The 8,878-nt window shown below is 41.5% G+C and overlaps 1 long non-coding RNA gene across 1 annotated transcript; it reads right to left on the bottom strand.

Moving 5' to 3' along the window:
- Window positions 1-5,546: 5,546 nt before the first annotated feature.
- Window positions 5,547-8,003, bottom strand: LOC115587006 (uncharacterized). The gene is made up of 3 exons (XR_003984948.1): window positions 7,946-8,003; window positions 6,014-6,103; window positions 5,547-5,924 (listed from the first exon to the last, which is right to left on the bottom strand). It is a non-coding gene; the product is annotated as an uncharacterized LOC115587006 (long non-coding RNA).
- Between the last annotated feature and the right edge of the window lie 875 nt (window positions 8,004-8,878).

An 8,878-nucleotide genomic window follows, 5' to 3' on the forward strand; every position in this document is an offset into this window, starting at 1 on the left:
AGCATCACGCAGCTCTGTAGTGACTTTCAGCTCGTTGTTTATCGGTCGGGACACAATAAAGATCCAGATATTTCCCTCAGGAGCTGGTAGAGACCAAAAACAGAGCCAAGCAGAAGGTGTATTGGATGAACATTCATCATGTTGATGTTGAACTTACGACTAGTTTCTAGTTCCCACCAAGTGGCTAAAAAAACGTAGATACCAAGAAAGAGCAAAATGGGATTTAATGCGCTGCACTCCAGAGTTAATTAGAGGAAGTGAAGGAGAAAGACTCAGCGCAGGAGGGATGTGAAGTATTTCTCAAGGATTTTGAAGCTTTAGGCAGAAGATGGGCTGACGGTGCCGCTCTGACTGGAGGAGACGCCCTTCAGCCCTGAGATGGAGCAGAAAGCGCTCAGAGTTATGAGCTTCTGCAAAGATGGAAGAGATACTGCGGCTCAGGAAGCTGAACCCGGCTCTCACACTGCCGGGTCAGACCGTCAGCTCCCCCCGGAGATATACGTTAAAATGAAAGGAGAGAAGCTGCTGTGCTGTTTTGGATGGAGAGGTTCATCAAACCTGCTCCACCACAGCAAACCTCCTGATGTGTGAATGTTGTGAGGATGAAGTTTAAACTGTCACATTATCTCAACGTCAGCTCCTGTTCTGAATGAGTCTCTGTTTGTGTTTGTGTGCAGGACAGATTCAGCCGGCAGGTTTCAGACTGCAGCTCGTGTGTTCGAAGGAGTTCAGTGCAACAAAACTGAGATGTAGCATGCGTGTACATCCTGTTTATACAGGGTCAAATAATTATGATTTGATTACAGGAAGAGATCTGCTTCATGGATCAGTGGTAAATATCTTTACTGTATCATCAGGAAGGAAAATATGTCTTCTGTTTGTTCCAACATGGCTGCTTCTCTTTCACGTCTTCTACGACCTGCAGCTCAAGCCGATGTTCGCCGGTCATCCTGCTGACTTTGGGCTTGGATCAGTTTCCTGGCGTTACTATTGGAGCTAACTGTTCGCTATGGTAACCAGGGTAGATCACCATGGTTACAGATGGTGCAGGGCGGACCTGCTCCTGAAGGGGTCAGCTTCAGAGGATCAGCTCCACCACCTGAAATAATTCCCACAGGATTCTGATGTGGGCAAAAGAATTGAGTTTAAAGGAACAATTCATCCCCAAAAAATGTGATTAAAATCACCATATCCTCCCTCCATGCTGATGGGAAGTCAGGTGAAGCTTCATCCACAAATCTTTTCTGGAGCTTCACAGCAAAACAGCGTCGCAGCAGCTGGAGAATTTAAAATCATGAGCTGGCTCCATCAGCTCGTCAGCTGTGATCCAAGTCAGACATGCTAAAGCTTTTAGCTTAGCAGCTACAGTGCAGATTTCATCTAACATGAACATGTGATTTTGGTTATCACATGTTCAGTATGCGTCTACATACTTGTGGCCACAGAAGCGACGTATTCTGCACGTGAAACTGATTCTGATTCAGTGCAGCAGAACCCAACCCGGCTGGAGAAACCAGCACAGACCAGCAGCACAACCCAACATGTTGGGTTGTGCTGCTGGTCTGTGCTGGTTTCTCCAGCAGAGAAAACTCAGAACAAACACAGAAGATTAAGCTCTTCATTATTCACACAAGGACAAACTTTATTAAAAAGTTGCTCTGAAAGTTTTTATATTTTTTCCGCCTTTGAGGTCCTTTAATTAAAGATAAGGTTTACTTTGTGAAACAGAACCACTTTCAGACGCACAATAAGCCGAGAAACTGTGCAGTGGTTTTTCACAGCTGCAAGCAAACAGTCTGTGTGAAATGTACCCCAAATTCATTCAGTCAAAACAAACCTCTTCCACGAATGTGTCGACGTTCTGCTTCAGAGAATCCTTCAGTCAAAATGTCTCCGCTTTATTTTATTCACTTCAAACACTCGCAGCTCTTTACTTTGAACCTCGCTGCCCACCGTCAGGCTGAATCCTAAAGAGCCGCCGCATGAGTCAGGGATCCCAGACTCAGAAGAAGAAGAAGAAGAGGAAACTGTGTTTTATGGACAAAGACAACATGACTGAACTCTGCAGCTCGCCTCTAATCTGCCTGAGTCACACAGATCTCGACTCTCCACCTCTGAAGCGGACGACCTGGAGTCTGCTAAAGCCGGCAGAGATCTGGACTCGCTGGTCAGAGGAGATTTTCTCTGAACATGATAAGTAGGCGAGTATGGGAACGTTGAAGCCTGTGGTGTCCCATCAGCTGAGACGTTATCAGCCCTGTGTGATGAGGCAGGCGTGGCTGAGCGCTCCGTCCACGAGGCCAAATGAATAAATATAAAAGTAGAAATATGACTGTGAATGATTATTACGAGCCAATACGCCTCTTAAAGATACAGTGTCTGTCTCTCATGGAGTCCCTGTGGTCGCTCTCAGGCGTCTGCAGGTTGTGTTTCTGCTCGGCAGCCATCTTTGTTCAGTCTGGAGCCTGATAGTCGTGATTCAGACGCAGCGGAGGGACCGGAGGTGGGATGACGGTGCTGAACCTGATAGATGAAGACACCTGTCAGGGCAAGGCACCTTTATTTGTGCTGCACCTTTCAACAGAAAGACAGAACAAAGTGCACTTCATAAGACGTTAGAGGAAGGAAGACCAGATATTAAAGGAGCAGTCTGTAGTTTTTTTTAAGAGGAAGATCTTCACCGACTGTCAATAAAACAAAAAAAAGCTTTTAGAAAGTTTGATTATATTTCAGGGAATTTTATCATTCAGTTTTAATTAATTGTCGTACTTTCTGAACTAACACCTCGTCTCTTCTCTTCTGTCACAGGCGAGGCAGACGGCGTGTCGCTGCAGACGTCAGGAGGTGAACAGACGAGTCTCCTCAGGTGAACAGAGACGAGTGGTGGGCAGAGCAGACGTCCCTGAGGGGATCCGGCGCTCGCTGCGATCTTCTCCAGCCTCACCTGCTGCCTCCTGTCTGTCACCACGTCTGTGATCCAAACACAGGTGGAGGCCGGCACAATGAGGCGAGGCAAGATTATAATAGAGCCCCGTTCAGACACAAAGCAGATCCAAACTGCATTTAGGAGACAACAAAAAAAAAGAGCTGTTTGTGTCCCTGAAGAGTCGAGGACGAAGCTGACGCACCAAACTTTCCCTCATCAGGAGGATTCATTCAGTTTCTTGAATGATGCTGTTAGTTAGAAGAAAAGGAGATTTCACTGTGCTTTATGTGACATGAACAAGATAAAGATAAAGATTTTTCCCCCGAAGCACTACAATAATTATAATAATTACAGTAATTAGAAATGATAATGTTGAGTTGCCTGCAGTGATTGTAATCTCAGAGAGGCCTCTGGGTGCTCAGATGTGAGACAGACAACGAGAAGAAGAAAATCACTCAAATTCAATATTATCATTTCAGCAGCAGCTTCAACAGGAAACATGATGAGCTGAGACACCGTGGCGTGTGGCTGCCCCCTGCTGGCTGGAGGATGTACTGATCATATAAAAAGGAGGACAGTCGATCACACAAACAAACAAAACTACAAAAATTAGATTTTTAGGTTTATTTAATGAAAAGATTGTCTACTGTGGAAACTGTTGTTTTACAGCAACAGTCTGAACTCAAGAGGTGCAAAACAATCTGATTGTATTAAACATTAAACTTTGAATATATTTCACAACTTAGTGACTCACACAAGTTAAATAAATGTACTTCTGTCTTGTTCACTTCGTCTTTACTGTAAAGATTTAAAGTCACCTTTATTTTTGCTCAACTCATCTTGAGATATTTATTGTTTATTCTTGAGTCGGTCCCTTCAGTATAAGAGCATGTTGCTCTGATCTCCCTCTATGACTGCATGTCTCAGACTTGTGATGCTCTTCTGCCTCCCAGGGGCCAAAAAAACTCATCACATGTCAGTTCACCTGCAGGGAGACGGCGTCCGTTTGCTGCTCTGACTGAAAGTGAGTGTGCTTTGTTTTCCTGTCAATCACACAGGATGCAGGTATGTCATATAATCAATTATAGATCAATTATCATAAGGTTTTGCTGCCTTTCCTGAACCAATATATAATTCCTCTAGTGATATGGTGTCTTAAATCCTAAGTGGAAGGATTACTTCATGACTCAGTTACACATTTTTGGTTATAATCAGTCGGCGATTTGAGGAGCGATGATGAGCAAAATTACCAAAAAGCATCCCGCTTGTTAACAAACTGCCAGCTGTGGTTCCCATATGCTTGGTCAAATCACCTGCACCTTTTTTTTCAGTGTGCAAATAGAATAACATTTACGGTAATCGTACTGAACCTTCTACAGTCATCATTCTCTGTAATAAAGTGAAGGTATCACGGAGCTTTCCTTCCGGATTTCAAAGTAAAGGTTAAGGTAAAAAAACATTGTTTTCATAAGTACAGGGTTCGTACACATTTTTCAAGGTCAAATTCAAGCACCTTTCAAGCACTTTTAAGGGTCATTTACAAAATTTTCCAGCACCTTATCGCTGGGGTAAAATACATATCTACAGGAATATATATACTCATGATTATTTTTTTTCATTTTTTATCACAATTATATACATTGTATTATTCTGTAGACATCTAAAATGATGTTTCATAACAGCAAAAGCTTTAGAAATTAAAGGAGAACACAAAGTTTTATCCAAAAGAAAGGAAGCCACTTGGTGTTCTTCAGGTGCACCGGGACAAAGAGAGACCTGAGAGCAGCCTGTAATTTTATTTTTTGACATAAACTTTTATAAGCTTTTCGCTTATTCATCAAAGTTTATTAATATTAAACGTGTCATCAGTCCAAATTGCATCAAATTCACTTTCTCCTCAGCCATCCTTCTCTATTGCTACCAGGCTGCATGTGTGATGATACACACACACACACACATACTGATTTTATTTCTGCTTGTAATAAGAAAACTATCCAGTCTGATCCCAATGTTGCCAAGACACTGCGTTATAATGTCAAGCACTTTCAAGCACTTAAACTAAAATCCAGGCACTTTTCAGACCTTGAAAACACAACATTGAAATTCAAGCACTTTCAAGGATTTCAAGCACCTGTACGAACCCTGTCAGTCGTCCAAGATTCAAAACCTGCTGAATTAGTAAAAGTACTTTATATCATTCTGGCATGTAGTCTAGGAAGTACTGTGTACTTTGAGAAATCCTGAGTCAAAATCCTGAAATAATGATAATAAAAATTTTGCAATTTAGCTTCGACTCATAAATAATTTATTAATACGATATTTATTGTACAATCAGTTAAATGCTTCATTACTATTTTCCGTGACACTTGTGGACATCAGACTGACCCTCAGTCGACTCATTAACTACAAATTACTTATTAAAAACAAAGATGGGAACATTAATATTTGAGGAGTTTCTGCTTCGATGAATGAAAGAATTTTTGTGAGTTTGCTTAATTAAAGAAAAAACCTCCTGCTCGTATTAAAAACACCAAAACTCTTATTGCCAACATGTTCTATTGTGAGCGACAGAACCTTCTGAATAAATTGATCTGATAGAAAACATCTGACAACACCAGGCTTGTAAATTAAGTTTGACTCATTTATTGCTTCATCACAGACGGACAGAAACCAAAGCAGTCTGTGTTGTTGAGGATGTTCAGGAGTCTCACAGCCTGAGGACAGAAGCTACGTCAGCGGTTCTGGTTCTGTTAGTCTGTTCAGTATTCTTTGAGCTCTGAGCAGACACCTCACCTCTCCTCTGTCACTGATGCTCTGTGGATGGATGGATCACCCGCTGCAGAGCCTTCCTGTCCTGGGCCGAGCACCAACCAGACAACATGTCAGTCCACAAAACCTGATGACAGGAAATCAGGATTCAGTTCAGGAAACCGTCGTCCAGCTCGTCCTCAGCAGCCTGTTCCTCTGCCCACACTTTCAGCTCCTGGCTGCTCTCGTTCTGGAGAAACCAACAGTGACCATCAGCACTCTGCAGATATATCAGCCATGTTTGATCCCCCTCGTAAAGTCCAGGTGAAAGATACTCACACTTTCCCTTCAGGCTCCTGTGGCGGCTCGTCTCCATTGTTTGGATCGTCTTGTTCGTCTCGGTGATTCGTCCTTTCAACCGTCCGTCACCTGCAAGATGAGAAAGAAGAGCAGTGGTAGTTTCGCGTCTCTTTGTGCAGGTTTTGTGTCTATTTGTGGAAGTTTTGTGTGTATTTGTGGAAGTTTTGTGTATATTTGTGGAGGTTTTTGTGTATTTGTGGAAGTTTTGTGTCTATTTGTGGAAGTTTTGTGTCTATTTGTGGAAGTTTTGTGTGTTTGTGGACGTTTTTGTGTATTTGTGGAGGTTTTTGTGTGTATTTGTGGAGGTTTTTAGTGAATTTGTGGAAGATTTGTGTGTATTTGTGGAGGTTTTTGTGTATTTGTGGAGGTTTTTGTGTATTTGTGGAGGTTTTTGTGTGTATTTGTGGAGGTTTTGTGTGTATTTGTGGAGGTTTTTGTGTATTTGTGGAGGTTTTTGTGTGTATTTGTGGAGGTTTTGTGTGCATTTGTGGAGGTTTTTGTGTGCATTTGTGGAGGTTTTGTGTGTATTTGTGGAGGTTTTTTGTGTATTTGTGGAGGTTTTGTGTATATTTGTGGAGGTTTTGTGTATTTGTGGAGGTTTTTAGTGAATTTGTGGAAGATTTGTGTGTATTTGTGGAGGCACTTGTGTATTTGTGGAGGTTTTGTGTTTATTTGTGTATTTATGGAAGTTTTTTTTGAATTTGTTTTTGTATGTATTTACGGTTATTTTGTGTGTAATTGTGAAGTTTTTTGGTTCGTTTGGGAGATTTTGACTATATTTGTGGAGGTTTTGTGTCTGTAAAAGCATTGAACATGTGTAAACACTGAGAGCGACAACATTAGAACCAGTGACAGGTGAAATAAATAACATGGATCATTGTGTTCCAATGCCATGTTCAGCTGTGAAACCATGAGTCCTAGCATTCATGTGGACGTCTCTTTGACAGACACCAGTCACCCAAACACAGCTGCAGACCGAGTACACCCCCTCATGGCAGCAGCACTCCTTGATGGCAGTGCCCCCCCAGCAGGACAACGCGCCTGCAACGCTGCAAAAACTGCTCAGGAATGACCCAAGGAACGTGGGAAAGAGCTCAAGGTGTCAACCTGATCCAGATCCCCCAGATCTCAATCCAACTGAGCTTCCACTGGATGCAGTCAGAGCCAAGAACGATCCACGGGGGCCCCAACGTGGATGGGAGTTGGTTCTGACTCATCCCATTGATGCTCAACTGGATTGGGATCTGGAGAATGAGGAGGCCAGTTTGACACCTTGGGTTCTTTGCCATGAGGGGGTGTAGTTGGTCTGAACGGTGTTTGGGTGGGTGGTGTTTGTCAAAGAGGATCCACAGAAATGACAGAACTCAAAGTTTCCCAGCAGAACATTTGATTGTAACAAGATGATCAATGCTCACTTCACTTGTCAGTTGTTTTAATATTGTGGCTGAACAGTGTAGATATACATGTTAAATCAAATATAAATTATATCATTTATATTATATATAAATGAGATCAAATAAATGCAGGCGTTCTCAACAGACAGACTGTTTATATTTCCTCTCAGTAAACAAAACCCCCTTTAACATGTTGAACTGAACCAAGGCCAGCTGCCTACAATATAGCACTTTAAACCCATTTAAAATATTACTTCTACTTCCTTCTTTTATTTCCCATTTAAGTTACTTGTAAATGTACATTTTAAAAGACAAACAGAAAAAGAGGGAGAGAGACTAGTGTCCCAACAGTGACACCGTAATGGCTTCTGCCAACACAAACTGTCGGTATTCAGCAACCTGTGAATGAGACTCGACTATCTTCTAGAATCATTTACTGATCCGTTTGTATTAATGAACAGCAACTGACAAATCTCACACTTTCTGCTTTTAATTTTTGCACCTACATTGCACTGACCTTGTTGGACCAGGTGTCTCTCCTCTCTGGGTCTGATCACCATACAGGTCAGAGCTGTTCCACCTGAAGCTGAAGACAAGTCCCACTGTTCACCTGGAGAGAGGAGGAACTACTTATTATACTAATATAACATGATGACTATGTGCATATGTCTGTGTGTATACATAAATATATTCAGATAAACAGAAAAAAAGACACATCCAGCAAAAAGGGGATTTCTTACAGGATTGTCATTTTAAGAATGATATAGCAGTCTGTAACCATGTTCATGACAACACTTCAGGAGTCTCACATCACTCTGCACTGTAAAATCTATTATATTCTGATTAAAATTAAACTTTTTCTCGTACAGCTTAAGTTTGCTGATTTTTATAATTCAGTTTTGTCTTCAGTGACACCAAACAAACCACAGTGTTTATTAAAAAGTAATAAAGTCCATTTATTGCCCTTTCTTTAGTCTTCATTTACATGTTTGGAATTGAGGTAATCCAAAACTAACAGTAAGTAACTGTATCAGAACAAATTGTTATAGTAACCCTCCAAACCCTGAGTACAAGTAAACCAAATGTATTCAGTCCTGAGAACATTTAGTGCTTTATAGTTGAGTAATATGATTTCAAAGTCTATCTTTTGACACACAGGGAGTCAGTGCAGTGATTTAAATATCACATTAAACTAGAACTGAGACAAACACACTGGATACATTCTGTGCAGCTACAATGAGGCTGCATATTGTGTGTTAAACTACTTTAGCTGCTCAGAATGACCTTCTAGATGCAGACATACTAACATACTGAGACATTATTAAACACATGGAGTCTGTTAGCTAACTGTGCTGTACTCAGATATTCAGCTGTAACGATGCTAACAAGCTAACATTACACAGCCGAAAATGGCGTCATGCTAACACTCTCCCACAGACACACACGTTAG

The sequence above is a fragment of the Sparus aurata genome, chromosome 8, assembly GCF_900880675.1.
Source record: "Sparus aurata chromosome 8, fSpaAur1.1, whole genome shotgun sequence".
NCBI classification, from domain to species: domain Eukaryota; kingdom Metazoa; phylum Chordata; class Actinopteri; order Spariformes; family Sparidae; genus Sparus; species Sparus aurata.